Source organism: Zeugodacus cucurbitae, chromosome 4 (genome assembly GCF_028554725.1).
Source record: "Zeugodacus cucurbitae isolate PBARC_wt_2022May chromosome 4, idZeuCucr1.2, whole genome shotgun sequence".
Taxonomy (NCBI): domain Eukaryota; kingdom Metazoa; phylum Arthropoda; class Insecta; order Diptera; family Tephritidae; genus Zeugodacus; species Zeugodacus cucurbitae.
This window is the reverse complement of record NC_071669.1, coordinates 19970030-19987929: the sequence shown is the minus strand read 5'-3', so window position 1 is coordinate 19987929 and position 17900 is coordinate 19970030.

Sequence of the window (17900 nt, the reverse complement as noted above, 5' to 3'; positions counted from 1 at the left end):
CGGAGGAAAGTAGTGGTTAGAATACAGTGTTGGGGAGAAAAAATGCATTAGAATGCAGATAAAATACGTATACTTTCAGATTAAAATTTTTGGGTTTATTATGATAAGTTCATCATTAATGACTGAGAATTTACTATATAGAGAGCTGGACGATTACAAAGTTGTAAGAATATTTGGGGTAATATAGCTTTACAGACCTTTCGGTGCTACTTATATACCTATTAGCTTATAGTGCCGTAAGAGAATCCGAAAAGACTCGATGACTGCATAAAATCCGCAAAATGTTAGCTGACAGAACAGAGAAAAATGTTGCAAAAGAAAGACTGATCCAAAAGTTCGAAAGATCTTTTTTAAACACTATCCTCTATTAAGTTTAATCTAATCTTCTGTGTCAACTGGTTAGCTTCAAAATGTATTTTACTACAATTCATAAACTTGATAAAATCGATTTGACCTAATAAGACTCATATGATTAAGGTTTATAACAACAGGAATGCTATTGACATCATCTATGGTCACATACACCACGTACATGCTCGGTCGTGACGAAATGATCTGGACTAAAAGTCGAGTTTTGCTTTCGAAATCATCGTAATTAGCACTTGTTAACAGCATAGCCTCTTGATCTTGTCAGTCATGATCATGATCACTCACTTGAAAGCATCAATAAAGAACATATATGCCTTCATCAAATGAGTTCGCAGTAATGAGGATATGTCCAACCAAGTGATCGGATGCCTCAATAAACCAGACATTGTAACTCAACCCATTTTCGGTGAATTAACCTTATTATACCGGGCGGGAGCGTAAAAAATGCTCGAATAAGCATGCTTCTATCGTAGATGAGGCAATAGGGAAGGTTTTCCAAGCGTTTTACATAGCTTTGTGGGTTGTGTTCACGACCACAGGGTTTATTTTGTGCCGGGTTAAGTCATGACAAGAATAATTCTTTAAAGCATTTGCGCTCAAGATTTTGTATTTTTAAACTATTAAGAACAACCGCGCTCTATTTTAGGAAAAAATAAACTCGTAAACAACACATACTAGTCGCACCTGAGCCATATAGCAAATGCTATTGGATTTTACATGGAACTAATTGTGGTGATCAGTACATGTAATATCAAAAAGAATAACATGCGACATCTGCAATCGGAGATATGTTATGAGAATATTATTCTGATATTTTTTTTAATATAAATAAATTTAATTCCCTAAACTCAAATATTTCTCAAATATCAATTTGAATCATAACTGTATATCTGTAACCTTTGGCTTCCATTATTTTCATCATCACTGTAGCCAAGAATACTAATCCACAAAATAGTAAAACTAATAATTGTAATAACTATAGACAAAGCTCGAAGAACGCGCTTGACTAAACGAATAAACAAAATATGCATTTCACACTTGAGAAGACGGCGGGGGGAGCGAGTACAGCTTTAAATATGACTGAGCACCGGCTAAGCGCAACTAATGTGGGATTATTTGGGGGAAGAACAAAATGCAATACAAGTAGCCGTTTGCGGCTGAGGCTCAGAGAGGGGCGCTAGCCCTAGAGGCGCGTACAAATGCAAGCTGCGGCTGAGCGTGCCAACAATAGACCCATCGAATTTACATATTTATATATATGAATATATATTATATAGTTTATATATATGTAAATGCAATCCCTTGGGTTTGAGTTGAAAAGGTTGTTAATGTTTTTACAAACTAATTGGCTTGACAACGCGCAGCAAAAGTAATATATGTAAAAAATTAAGAAAAAATGCATAAATTACATTAGGGCAACATTAAAAAATTAGGCGACCAACAAATATTCATGAGTTTTTTGCTTCAAATAAAAAAAAATGAAAAAGAAATTTGCTACGAAAAGAAGACAGCAGGCCGGTCAACGGTCAAGTAGCGTCTTGTGACGTAGAATTTCCTAAGCGTGGGGCACACATGTTGCAACTGCGAACTCTGCACGCACGAAGAGAAGGTATGGACATAAATTTGTTCGATTTTCCTACTCTTCAAAGTTGTTTATTGTTTGTGTTGTGTGCGGTTCCTTTCTCTCTTCTTTTGATAATTTTCGGGCTGTGCTTTTAATTTGTGTGCACTTGCTGAAAGAATGTTAATGGTCGTCAAAGATGATATGTCCGATAAGCGAGCAGATGAAATATTATATCAAATGTATATTTGTAACAACAAACATATTCACAATCGATACATACATACATACATATCAGTCCCTAGTGCAACGCATCTAAATTATGCGAGTCGTTATTGCAACTTTCTGAATTTTCGACGACAAGAAAAAGCTGCTTTGCATGTTCATTTGCCTTTATCTAATATATTAGTTTGGCGTAGGCTGTCTAATTACTTTTATATATCTCTAATATAGCTCTAAATGTACATTTGTAAATGTTGCAATGTTATTTTCACCTTCGCTGGCGTTCCGATTTGACACGTCACATTTCTTTAATCGATTTGGTTGTCTTTAATTAATGATTAAGTTAATAAGAAGTAGAAGGGCATTGAAATTTCAATTAATATTTGGTTCACAAGATATGGTGCGTCTTTAAGATGATATCAACATTTCAGCAAAAAATTAGTTATGAATTTCGTGGGAACTCAAAAGAACCCTCAAATTATTGTAGACATATACTTATGTTTCTATGATGGGGGTGTCAGAGAATTGAATATACATTTGTTAGTATTAACGCTCGAGTATATATAAGTAAATTAAACGTATATATAAATTTAACAGAAAGATTTTTTTAATGTAAAGAAATACTGCTGACTCCAATAAGTGTTCTGAAGAATGTTATTCAGGCTCTGCGACAAATGAGGAAATAATTCGTTTGCGAAATTTTGTATAATCCATTATATCACCGATGAAGGAGAAGCCAATGACGTTCAAAAGACCCAGGTATGAATGGCAAAATATTCAAAAGTTATTCCGATAACCTTATAATTAGATCGAGACAGCCGACACTATAAGGATATCAAAGGACCATCGGTTATATTATTTATTAATATTTGGTAATTTGAGCTCACTATGGAGCACAAACTGAAAGGACCATATGTTTTTGATCAATGATTTGATTCGATCATAATAAAACCCATTTTTTATTGGGATGTGTTATACCCCGGAGTCCAACGAACAGATATCAGAGTGGGCAGCAAGCAGTGGCGTAGCTAGGGGAGGGCGGCCCTCACCCCTAACTGGGTGACACCCGAGCCCGACTATGACAATCAGTTCTACCTATAAAAAATCGTAAATCTGTGGCAGAGAACATAACCGCCACTAATCAAATAATCTAGGTAATTATAATACGTACCACGAGCAGAGAACGTATAATATAGAGAAGGTTCATGGTGTGCCGATTGTCACTTTGGCCCGCTTTTCGAAGGGGTACTCGTCGCTATAAGCCAGTCTCACCACAGAAATCTATGAGCCAGTTTCACCACAAATTTAATATCGGCGCGCTCGAAAGAACAGAAATCAAGATTTTCTGTGTTAAATGAGAAAAATTATGTTAATTTCAATGTTAATTACTGTACGCTTACAGTTTCGCTTATGTACAATGCACAAACGACTCTGTATATAATTTTGTTTATATTTGATATCAAAATACATACGTACAAATGTAAAAAATCATGAAAATCAGAAGTGGTGGAAACTAAATCCTAAAGTATTGGACCATGAAACTTCATGTGAATATTTAGAAAATTTCGAAAAGTGGAAAACATTGGAAATGTGATCAAAATCTCACACCACAATAGTCTAGATTATTTGATATAACTCTGTTGTTGGCTAAACAAAACCTAGCATTTCGTGGACATGATGAAACCCAAGGGTCTTCCAATAAAGGTAATTTCTTAGAACTAGTTAAACTGCTGTCAAAGTATGATGCTGTACTCAAAGAACTTATATTATATTTGGAGCAGGAAAAATCAACTAAAGTAACATATTTATCGCCAGAAATACAAAATGAATTCATAAATGTTTTAGCTAATCACGTAAAATGTCAGCTTGTCTACGAAATTAAATCGGCCAAATATTTCGGAATCATGTTTGATAGCACACCTGACGTTTCACATGTCGATCAAATGTCTGAAGTAATTCGTTAGGTAAAAATTAATAATAGAAAAGTAGAAGTCAAAGAAGTATTCTTTAGAAACTACAGGTGGTGCACAAAATCTTATCTCTGCTGTGTGCAATTTCTCATTTCTTTGTTTTCTTTTCTTTTGGAATGATGTGCTAAGGGAAGTGAACATTGCTCAGATTGCATTGCAAAGTAAAGGTTTATGTGTTGATGAAATAATCATAAAACAAGAAGCACTTCGTCTATTCATTGGAGAGAAACGGTTGCATCTAGCAGGAGAGGCAATAGATTTTGCTGTACAAAAATCGGAAGGATACAACATTTCGATGGAACGACGAATTCGTCGCAAGAAACGCATGCCCGGTGAGTTAGCCACCGATACTGGACTTACACTTTGTATAAATGAGCATCGGCCCCGTCTACCATACTCACCATAGCATCACCTACCGTCCACATTAACACACACGCTTACATCTCTCAAGAGAACTTTACACATCAACACACACAAACACACACCAACTTGAGAACATCAACCTGGAGACTTTTACGTTAACAAAAAGGATCAACGATCAAAAAAGAACCAGCTTTTTGCTATCGACTCCGAGTAAAGCAACATCGCCGTAGACTTCGTCGTGGTTTTTTAATTACCCTTATTTAATATCTAATTCAATATATCAACTCCTGTGAACTCAAATTTATTGTAAAATAAAAATTTTTATAAATCGCAAATACATTTTTTTTCAATTAGTGTTGTGGAAAAAAGGAACAAGTGGTAAGTGACGAGTTCACTACACTTAGAGCGAAACTTCAAAACGACATGTTAGAATGTCTTGACAGATTCAATATTGAACTCGAAACACGAGTAAAGTCCATTAAAGACGTAGCTTCATTGTTTGAGGTTGTGCAGTCAAAGACCTTGCTTTTGGCAAATACTGAACAGTTAAAATTTGCTAACCTTTACGATGAAGTATCAGAAACAGAACTACTTTTAGAAATACCAAGAATGAGCAGACATTTAAAAGCGGCTAATATTACTGTCTCTAATTGGGTGACGCTGGACTATTTGAAATTCATTGTGGAATGGGATTTTAAAGCATCTCTTCCGAATCTAAAGGTCGCACTAAAGTTATTTATGACAATATGTGCATCAGTCGCTTCATGTGAGAGAAGTTTCAACAAATTAATATTAATTAAAAATTACTTCCGGTCTACAATGACTGAAACCAGATTAAACAATCTTGGTATTTTAACGATAGAACATGAAGCAACACAAAATAAAAATCTTGAGGGAACAGCTGAAACTTGAGTTAAAGCGAAGAGTGACAGAGAAATTTTGAAATATAAACTTTGAATTGTAAAGAAGCACTTCCTTCCAGGGCAGGGCAGAATGTTACCGAAGTTCTGTAATCGATAGTAAATATGAGACAATCTATATGGAATACGAGGAATATGAGATAAGATCTTTATGCTTAATGTTCGAAATCGTATATATAAGATAATGCGCTCAATGGTACTCTACTTGAACCCTTAAGTCTTATAGTTTTCATGTAATTGTAAAGCCACAAATAAGGTTATACAAAGATAAAGAGTTGAACTTCTTGGGAGCCTCCAAATCTGCCAATACAATCTGTAGTGAAATATTAGAGTGAAGCAATAGAGCTCTTAGTTCTATATTTCCAGTGCCTAATTAATGGTTATCTAGGTTAAATATTACGAAACCTAAATTCTTACGTAGGACTGTAGCACTGATTCGGTCCGAGTAGGTACTCTTTTCTTGAAAAGGATAACTTGGATTTATCAATGTACTATGTAGTCGATGTCGTTGATGAATTGTGAATACAGTGAATGCGGTGTTAGTATGCCATCCACAGTTGAATTTTTTGACAAATTGTTCTAGTTCCAACATTGTAATATGTAAAATCATGTCAGCGAATATAACCAGACAGTGCCTTGATGGCTTTACTTATGAACAAATTCGAATGAGGATGGCTTACTTTAGACATCGGAGAGCACTTTTCCTATTACAGATATTCACACAAAAATACATAATACCTAACGAAATGATTAAAGACGAATTTAAATTCATTTGCTGGGCTATATTGATAAAATATTAAAATATTTAAAACGTTGAATATTCTAGAACTAGATACGAAAGTTCGGACCTGTGTTAAAAGTATTTAATGAAGAAGAGTTTGATTTCTTAAAGCTTTAACAAAGTCTACTAATATGTGGAAGAAAAGACTACAAGTTTTTAGGCCTTCAGGTTAGGGGAATTACTAAGGTGATTCGAGAGATAAACAGCAGGCTAGGAGAGAAAATATGGTTCAAGATTGGTCTCAATATTGGACAATAGGAAAAGTTGAAATTAATATTTTTTTATATTAAAATAAAAATACATTTTTAGCCCACGGCTCTCTACAGTTCATTTGCAAACAGATGCTTAATAAAGATGAATGCGCATATCTTTCCGAAATTGATAAAGATATATATACCACGAAAGAACTGTCAAAATGAAATATTTATCAATTATCATGGCTCATCTTTAAGCCATATTTTCCTCACTTACGCTGCTGACTTATCACCGTCCATTAATAATTTCATTAAACTAACAAGTCGAGGGTTACGCACGCCCACACTTAAGTGCACAATCGGGCGTCAGCTGTTGAGAGGCGAGTCTGCGGATGGCAAAGATTCACTTTTCCACCACAATTTACAACTTTTGCGCGAAATTACGCACCTTTTCGAGTGTAATGCGGCCGCACGAATGCAAATACAGTGTGGCAGGAAACGAAATCCTGCATTTTCGCTCGACTCTCGGCGCAAATAAGCGTGCGATCTGGAGTGCTGAGCGAAGCGTAACAAATCCGTACACACAGCTGTGTGATTAAGAGCGATTTGCAATGCAACATGCGGTATGTGGCATGCCGCAAAGTGCAGCATAACTCACAACGGCTGACTTGGCATTACACATGCCCGCCCCGCAGGCGGAGAAGAGGCACTCATTCACGAACACACCTACCGATGATGCGGCGGTGTGCGATGTGTGTTGGACAAGTGAGTGAGTCAACCTTGACGCAGCATTTTCCGCATTGTGTGGCAAGCGGACACACCCACTTCACACGCTGTTGCACACAACAACAGTCGTAGGTGCTAGCGCCAAGCGGAGCAGCAGATGAAGAAGAAGATGCTGTGGCAAATAATACGAAATGTATTAATTCTTGCGGCGCGGTAGCAGAGACGCTGCTGCAATTTAAGAAATTTTCATTAAAAAACACACGAATGCGGGGCGGTAGGCTGACTGCTGTGCCTAATGTGTTGGCCGCACTTAAATGTTCACACCGCGCCGCAAGTGGTAACGCCTTCCAACCTTGCCACATTGCCGCTGCAACCCTGTTGGCTGTTGATGACGCAGCGAAATAAATTTAAGAAAACGCCGCGCGAGTTGCAGTCGACATCGGAGATTCATATTTAATGGCGTGGCAACGAAATGGAGTTGTACCGCTGTCTGTCTCGATGTCTGCGCTTCACGCCTAATCAGCGGCAACTTGCAACACACAAATCGACAAGCGGTAGTAGCAGCTCCTGCGTCCTGCGGCATCGTTTTATGCGTATGTAAAGATGATAAAAGTAGCCGAAGAACAACCGGAGCAAAGTGAAAAGGTGTGTTGTGGCTCATTGAAACCAGTTCACAGCGGCTGTGGATCTCTATACTTAGTAGTATCCATTGGTAGTTGCAGTGTTGTTGGTGTTGGTGTTGGTGAGTCTGTAGGAAATGTCCAAAAGTTGTGCGTAAACGGCAATAAATGAGTTTAATCGCTGGCGGCACTCTTTGAGAGCACACACACTCACTCAAAAAAAAAAATATGTCTAACACATACAGCTGTATTTAGTTTAGGGTGGTTCTAATTTTTTGTAGTTATTAAGAGATTAATACACGGTCAAAGGTCCAGAAATTTAATTTCGAATCTTTCAATAAACCTAATATGCTTAAGTATCGTTAGTTTATATGATTTTGGTATTAAGGCTCACCCTAATGTACATATAGACACAATTTAGACTCCTTGTACAACCGTTGTTATAACCAATCGTTAGCGGAATTAAAATTATATACATTTTATCTATAAAAGTAAACAGATAAGAGTTCAAAATGTTGTTCTCTAATTTTAAGTACAATCCCAATAATCATTGATAAAAAAATTTGGACTCCTTGTACAATCAACGCCCCAATCAATAATAATTTGTTTCAAATTTATAAGTCATATCTAAAACTTAACTTAAAAATAAAAAAAAAATTAATTTCGTTCTTTTTTACCACCCTAATATATATGCACACTCACACATGTAGTAAATACATTTTACGAGTTTCCACATTTGATTTAATTTGTGTGAACCCAATTCCCTAATCGAAGGCTTAGCAATTGTTTTCGGAATGAAATTTAAACGAGCTCAGAGGAATGCCGCAGTGGCTGCCGCCGCTGCTGCTGCTGTGAGGGATACTTAGTACATACATTGTTGGCTGACCTGTGGACCTCCCGGGTTGTTGATTATGCGGTGACAACATTAAGGGCGCATGAAAAATTTCCTTAAAATTTTTGGCATTTGGTTGAGAGGCAATTTCTTCCGCTTCATTAGTGTTATTATTTTCTCACATTGAGATTTTTATGCGGCCGAGGGATGATCTTTAATAATCTTTAGGTGAAGATTTCATATGGACATTAATATTATGCTTTATATTATATTTTATTATATTTATTTGATGTGTATTTTTGCATTTGCCTTTCATAAGGATATCCTTTTCTTTCTAAAGATTCAAAAGCTCTCTGATAGTTAGAGTTAGGTATGGCCATATAAATCTTCTGCAACACTTTTAAGCCTATGCTCTTAATGAGAAGAACTTATAATTGCTTGTCGGGCACCGTCCGCTGGTAGAAAACTTATTTGGTTTGACTGGAACATGGGTTTGAACCCAAGCCCCGCTTAGAAGTACTGACTTTTCAGATAGGTTTTAAAATTAGTAGGTCCATTTGTCGCATAAAAACGAATCAAAATCAGAAATTTTATAAGAAATTCAGATAACATCTTGTCCTCTAACATTTCTTGATTTATAGATACTCCATGGAGATACTTATGATAATTCGTTCAATCGTTTTTTTCTGTACCTTAAGTTTCATAGTTGATACAGTTTTAATTTTTAGGGGGACTCGACTCTACTTCATAATCGTACTGGCACAATCTTTTTCAAGAGTCACCAGTTGTTGGCCCAAGCCGACGATATCGACAATGACAAGAAGGCCGTGTGTGCAGCATTTTAATCCTGGAAAATAAGTAGTGAACGAGGGCAAAACGAAATACCTGCTGTAATTGTGCAAATGATCTCAGCGCTTAGGAGACCACGTTACTGTTGACAATTACAACTTCAAGGTAGTAAAAGACTTCGTATATCTAGGTTCTAGCATCAATCGGAGGATCACTCTTGCCAACGGGTGCTATCACAGGCTCAGTAGGCAATTGATAAGCAGAGCCCTCTCTCGCAAAACCAAAGTAACGTTCTATAAGTCACTCATCATACCCGTCCTTATGTGTGACGCTGAAGCATGGACGATGACCAATAAAGATGAGCACTCCTTAGGGTCGTTCGAGAGAAAAGTCCTCCGAAGGTTTTATGGCCCGCTATGCGTGGGCGTAGGTGAGTGGATTCGTTGAAATGACGAGCTGTATGAGCTCATTGGCGATATAGACACAATGCGGCGCATAAAAATACAGCGGTTGCGTTGGATTGGGCATATTGCTCGAATGGAAGAAAACACTCCGACGAAGAAAAGGACAACCGAAACTCAGATGAAAGAATCAAGTGGATGTGGACTTTGCGAATCTTGAAATCCCGTCAACTGGAGCCGTCTTGCGCAATGCAGAAACGACTGGAGAAGGTTTAGGGACGCTGCCAAAACCGACACCTGGTTGTAGTGGCAAATTGTTGATGAGACTCTACGTCGTGGAGAATGTATATAGTATACTAGGTAGTACTTCGATATTCTCTCTCACTCTCATCGTTCTGATAAATTACGTAAGGCTCTGCTTATATTCATTAGCTGGACCCAGACCATACTCATTAATCTTTCATGAACCCCTGTCGTGGCGGTAGTGAAATTAGAAATTAGCGAATTTTACTTCCTCGCTCTCCACATATCTATATGCTATACATTCGCCCAGTAAAATATGACCGCTCACGAACTCTACGAATAGCCTCATTAAAATTTAGAGAATATGCTTTGAAGCGCTCCGTTGAATGAGAATAGCATTAGCGTCTGTGGCGTTCGTGGCGCCTTTGTGTGCACATTGAATCATCAAACTGTGTGCGGTATGGAGGCGGAAACGCGAGTAAGTAAAGAAAATTTAATTAAAGGTGTAAATATTTTATGCTTTTGTGGGCTAGTTTTATGCCTATTAAAAATATATATATATAAAATATATATATATATAAAATAGGCAAAGGAATGTGGCATAACTATAAGCGCCAAACGCTGCCGGTTATTGACTGAATGCCTTATAAAGCGTGGAAAAAGGCGAGCGCGAGACGCATGGAATTGAGCAATCGAGCGCTAGAGTTGGGTATGCGCGGGACGGGGTTGGTTAGAGTGGAGGTAGCTATAGCAACAACAACAGAGATATAACTACAACGACAGTGTAGGCGCCTGAAAGCATTGAAAAAGTTCAGTGTCAGGGCGGCGCGGCGGGCGTGTGCGCTACTATGGGTGGCATGACGCGCGGTTAGCGGAGGTAAGGCAATTCATTTGTGCACGCGCGCTTTTACTCATTCTTGCATTCATTCATAGCGCTCAACTGTTAATGCATTCAGCTTTTGTATTGCGCGCTCAGATTTTTTACAGCGTTCTTTTTTCTTTTGTATTATTTTCCATATTTTTTCTGAATGAATGCCGCACCGCGCCGCGTAGTGCGCTTTCGCAACGCGTTACATGACGCGCCGTTGGTGCCGCGTCGAGTCCACACTTCGCGGCATTTGTTGGCATTTGTCAAACAACAATTTTCACTAGAATCTATTATGCGCTTTCAATGGACGCGCTTTTCACATTTTGCCAGCTTCTCTTTTGCACGCCACTCTATAGAATCCTAGAATCCTTGTGCGGTAACGGTAATGAAATTGTATTGAAAAGCGTCGCGTTGCATTCAACGCTTGTTTGCTTTTAATAAGGATACTCCTTGATTATTATAACAAATATAAGTGCGCGTCACACACACTCACAGCTACCGTTACATGCACCGTTATAGCTATGTAACTATAACATAAGTGCAAATGTACACATGTACGCCCACAAGTCGCATTGTGTGGAGTGGTTTTTTTTTACCGCCGCGGCGCAATGTCAATGTTCCGCGCAGTGGGATCTAGTGCCATTCACCCGCTGGGGAAATACATCCCTGCGTTTGGGGTTTTGGGTTTTGTGTGCATACAGGCGCACAATAAAAGAATCCTTGCCGCGTTCAGGGCGTATAAAGTGCATTCTCTGTATATATGCTTATATAGTTGTGACAAAGCAGTACTCTTTTCAGCCATATTATATTCACGTTATTGCTGTACTTCGCTTGCATTGCTTGACATGTGTAAGCCTACTGTAAGGCGTTGCTATGAACTTTGGGAGCTTTTAAGCGAAAAAATAAGTGCTAAATAATAGGAAAGATGAATGGCTTGCATGCTTCTACATGTGTGAGTAGTGCAATCATCTTATAGGGACTTTCAAAAGGGTCCAACTATATTTAAATTAATAAATTTAGCAATAAAATTCTTTATAATGTCTTTTAGGAGGCATCAAGTAGTTCTTCAGTACTTTTTTTTTCCTAGGAGAGCTCTGAATAATTTCGAAACTTAATCCACAGTTGTCATGAGATATTCCAACAAATTGGGTTCATCTCTCCCATTATAGCATCTTATCATTTTTTATAACGTTAGCTCCAAACGAGTGTTACATATCTTTGTGATCAAGAACCCTGTATCCTCTGTGTACTACAATATTGAGAATGTCCCATCTTTTCGACTATATTATAATATGATAAAGCACAATAAGTGAGAGAACTGTAGTTCTGATTTCAAACAATTATTAAGAGATGTAGTAAAGTCATTCTAAAGTTCTAAAAATTACTTTGAAAAATCCTCAGTCAACTATATGTGCATGAACTTTTAGCAATTAAATATTACAAAATTGCAAAATATTTCTGAGTATGCAGGTTTGCTATTATTAATGTATACGATATAAAACACAAAAAATTAACAAATTTCAAAATATTTTTTAAATTATAAAACAGAATTGAAGTTTAGGCTAACAGTAAATATTTATATGTGCATTTTACTATTTATACCAGTAAAGCCTTTACATTTGAGTTTAACTGAAAGAAATGTTTATTTTAATAGTCAGTAGAATTGTCCTTATATTTTAAAACTAAATTAAGCCGCTTAATCAGAGAATTAACTACTGACTGTAGAATAGTTATGTAAATATTGGCAAATTCTTGCTTTATGGCTAATTTAAGGTGACGTACTGTCTCAAACTGCTTTCCGTTTTGGAAAACAGGAGCAGAGAGGTTCCCTCAGAGATCCTCAATAGGATTTAAGTTCGAACTCAATGCTGCACATTGTAATACCGGAATTTTCCGGTCGTTAAAAATGTTCTTCTTGTGGATTGAAGCGTTATCCTTTCGATATGTCCAGTTATATGCCATAAATATTGCCAGCAAATTTTATTAACTCGCTGCCCAAAAGATCTACATTGATATTAGCATTCATTTGAGTGAATATAAAACATGTAGATAGCTTTCCACAGCAGCAAAATGCAGCCCATGAAATCAGGGTACCGCTTCCAAAACATCGCTTGTAGTAGGACCGTGCGAATCTCTCCAATATTTCTTGCAATGACCTGCAAAATTTAATTTTTTTTCGTCACTAAAGAGTGTATTCTATCACTCATCGGCACAGAATTTGTATTTATTTGCAAACCTCAAATGTGCTTTATTGGGACTTTCTTTAGTGTTGGTTTAGGTGCCATGGAGGTGTGTTTCAGAAACTGATTTTTATGTATAATTGGAAAAATTATATTTATTGTGATTTTCTATCTTAGCTAGGTCCATATTTGATCGCTGCTTATCAAGTCCGCAACTACTAGCCGTCGAATCACACTTTCGCACCGCTATCAATGTTGTTTTTCGTCCGCTGCGTCGCACTATATCATAATTAGTGGGGTTTTTAAGAAATTTTGAGATACAGTTCCGAAGTCGCTTTGGTCTAGAGCCATTTTGGAACCGCTTTCATGCATTCCTATGATTATTACTTGTTCCTCTGCCGATAAACTAGTACCACGAGGCATTTTAGGCTTAAAGTTAAATAAATGTAATCAATTTTTTAATAATTCATTAAGTTAATGCACCTACAATAATTTTGAAAACAAATTTTAGCAAAAAAAGTTTTTGCTGCGACACTATCAGTAAGAAAGATCCGCTAAACTAATTTTGCACATATAAGTATTTACTATGCAATACCCAATTCACAAGCACATTCTTAATGTAACTGTACAACGAACGAGAAAAGTATGAAAAAATTTTCGTTGCATAGTAACGGTAACATATCAACCTTTTATTCCACATTTACCGAAATCCAAAAAATAACAGTGAATAAGAATTATAAACAAAAGCAGAAATGCACATATAATTATTTGACTGGGGTAGTATTGACGGCCTTCAATGTCAAAATCTATACTTAATATATACTCTTTGAGGTCTAACAATAAAAAGTATTTAAAAGAGTAACGGCTCCGGACTCCTTTGTTGCTAATATAATATAATATAATATTTCAGAATGAGCAACCAAAGAGTATGGTTTTGGTATCATCAACTCTTTGTTTGTCTGAATCAGTAACAAGAAAATCTTACATGTGAGTATTTTGACGATTAAGGGCGTTTGGTACCATCATTTTAGCTTTTAAAATAAAGTGTATGGATCTCAATAGAATTAGACTATTAAGCGATTGTCGACTACCGGTGCTATTTTAATAGCAATAGCTTAATTGTCGACAGATATTTTTCAGTCGTTTTGAATTTAGTCGATCAAGTTACACAATCGCAAATTGAAATAGATATAATCGACTAAATCGACTGGAGTTTATTCTACTGCCAGTTCACTGTCTTAATAGGGGTGATAGTTTCTTACTGTCAAAAATGTCGTTGTTCAACTGCAGAATTCTTTGCTATCAATCAACAGAAAGTAGCCTCACTGCGATTTCAGTGAATAACTTATTTAGAATTAAATATGGATGGTTAGACTTCACAACTTCTATACTATTCGAATATTGTATGTAGTTTGTATATTGTATTAGAAAAATCTGTTGAGCACTCACTGTATAATTAACATATACATATATATATATATAGTCTAGTTCATTACAGTCCCTCAAGACGGTAACTAAATGCTATAGTTGAGTATATTGCCTATGTGACTACGGTGCAATAGAAAGAGGGTTAATATTTCGGACGAGGTAAAAACTAAAGTGATGGTTTCCTTTTTTTGTAAACTATAGGGGTATCAAAGGTATCTGTTGCTTAATGATGGATTTAGTATACAAATTCTAACTAATACAAAACTTTATTCAAATCTTCTATTGAGACACCCTTTATTTCAACGTATATTCTTTTCTCACACACATGCCCACCGCACCACTTATCCAATGCGACTTTCTTTGCATTGTTTGCGAATCATCATTGCCGCATTCGAAATATGACCAAATGAATTAACTTGCCAGACCATGAAATTTTTTAACACGTACAATGGCCATTTTTTATGCACTCACATAAACAAATACAAGCCACGAGCTGAGTATGTAGTCAAATAAATAAAAAGTAAAATATACGCGCTGCATTAATAAAGAGAACTGCCCGAACGAACAACAGTGGCAAAGCCAAGTAAAGCAAAGCAAGTTGGCATTCCATACAATTCCTTCGAGCGATTTTCATAGCCAAAAGGCGATTTATCATGCGCCAACTGCCACTCAGCGCAAATGCCGACTGGGGTCACACTTACCGGAGTAGAGAGGGGGTGAGGTGGAGGTGGTTAACAAGCATTCAATAAATGTAGTTATGTATGTATGTGTGTGTATTTGCGCTTACCTTCCGGCCTGCAGACCTCAGTCATACATTTTAGCATTTGTCTTTAGATTTTTCGCATGCACTGTATGTGTAGTTAGCATACAGCGATCAACGAATTCACCAGTCAGCGCCTTAACCACATACAACCTGGCAGCAAATGTGTGCTTTGTTGGTATGTTTATGTATTTGTTTGTATGTGTGTGTGCGCTTAACCGTTACGTGTTCTTTTTATTTAGCCTTTCCTCTGTTGATAACTTAAGCGCTCCCCAGTTGAACTCGAGTATTTTGCATATTTTTATATTTTTTAGCAAATATATTTTTTATACAATATTTGAGGCATTCTTTTCCACTTCTTATTTGTATTTGTTGTTGTTTTTCTTCTTACTCGAAATTCATTGCTGCTTTGTGTTGCCACATAGAGTCTCTAATTCATAAACATAATTCCTTGTTGGCACACTGTCACGTTGCATAAATACAGATATGTCGCTATGTAACAGTAAAATATGTGTTTTTGTGTGTGTGTGAAAGAGTTTCTACTTTCTTGCCACAAAAAAATTCATAAAAATATTCATAACACATAGTATATTTCACAACGAGCACTCACTCATCAACGTTTATGACAACAGTAGTAGCATACTTGCAGGCGCATAGCAGCCTTTCGCTCAACTACGCGCAACTCTGCTTCAAAGAACACACACACACACACTTATATATTCACACATATTTATATAAGCTTCAAGCTTTGCGCGAAATTGCACGCTTCATTACTCAAAAATAAATATTACCGTCTATCTCCGCGCGTCTTCGCCCACACCACCTTATTTGCTTTGCTTTTTATTGCTGTGGACACAGACACATACACTGACACTCACATATATATACACACATATTACGAAGATGCGCTACGAAATTTTATAAAGCTCTAGTAAAAACATAAATTTTCTCTCATAAAATATTAGCATTTGCGAGATTTGCATTTTCTGTTTTTAGTTCTCTGTCTGTTTCTGTGGGTGTGTTTGGGTTGGGTTTTCTCTCTTCGCTACTGTAAAAATATTGAGGATGTGTTATTTTTCCGTTTTATATCATTGAAATATATGCTTGTGGTTTTTATTTATTTAACCTATTGGATTAAGAGCGCAATGTGGTTTGATGGATGAAATGCGGTTAAGTTAGATTAGTTGAGGTTATGTTGAATGGCGGCATTATTTGGAGTAGAATAGAAATGGGCTCTAAAGTAAGTGTTGAAAGATGGACTAATGGTTGTCGTCAAATATGTTAATGAGAGGCTTCGAATTCAATATGAATTCTTCTTACTCCTAAATAATAAATACTTAATCTTAGAAGTAGTTTAAGAGTTGTGATGTAATGAAAGAAGAATTGCTTGAGATTTGAATAAGCAAAATCAGTATTATTTAGTTGAAAATCCTACCAAAATCCAAGTTGCCATCGTTTCAAGAGGAACTCAAATGTATTAAGAATCGGGAAACCCTAATATCTAGTAAATATTAAACAGCAATCACCTTCTCAGTTGTCCATGTAAGGGTTAAATCATTTATTGCATGCCAGTTGTAGAAGCTGTTTGAAAGAGATATCATCTCGTATTTTACACATTCAGGCATACAGTTGAACTTATGGGAATAGAAATAAATTATCGAAGCAGAGTTGTAATGGTCTCAAAGAGCTTTGGCGATAAATGGAATACAATTCTAGGAGGTTTTTGGCTTCACAAAAGACGGTATATAGTGTGTTCCTGTCTTGAGAGACAGCTATAGATCTTAACCTAAACTTTTGAATACACAAAATAATTTTCTAAGGATCATCTCTCAGATATTGGCATTGAATTAGTTAGGGGTCTTATAAAATGTTTATAATACCAAAGGAAGATCATAAACTATAGACAGAACTGTAATAATTGTACCTTTTCTACATAGATCCGAGTTGATCTTATTGAAGATAAACGATTAAACTAACATCAAGATATATTTAAGTGTAAGTAATGCTAAGTACCTTGGAATCACCCTAGATGCAAAGCTTCGCTGGAAAGTTTTACCATCTAGTCGGTAGGAGATACACGCTTTCAATCGAAAACAAGCTGTTTATATATAATCAAGTACTAAAGCCAATTTGGGCCTATGAAGCTCAACTATGGGGTTGCTCAAGTCAAAACGGTATTGCCAGCATTCAGCGCTTCCAAAATAAGGTATTAAGAAGTATAGTTAAGTATGCTCCTTGCTATGTTAGATCTGCTGACCGTCACCGGGATCTTGGTGTGAATTCAGTAGTAAACGAAATAACCAAACTTGCAAAGACTCACGAAATGAGGCTTAGACAGCATGTAAATGCAGATGCATCCAGACTCATCAGAACAGCCGAAAACCAACTGAAACTGTAGCAGCAAATGAATTACTCTAACATTTAGCTTTTAATTATTATTTTGAACTTATTAGAATTGAATTGTTGTTAGTATTTAATCATTGTATACTAGGTACAATTGTAATATTAAAAAAGATACATTTAAGTATTATAAGATCGTGATATAATTAACCGCCTTCATGGCTATAATTTGTGAAGAAATGATTTTAATATACAGTTGAACTTTCCTGACTCGAATCACCATAATCCACAAAAAAACTTCGGAGAAATTCCGAGTTATGGAAGGTAATTTGT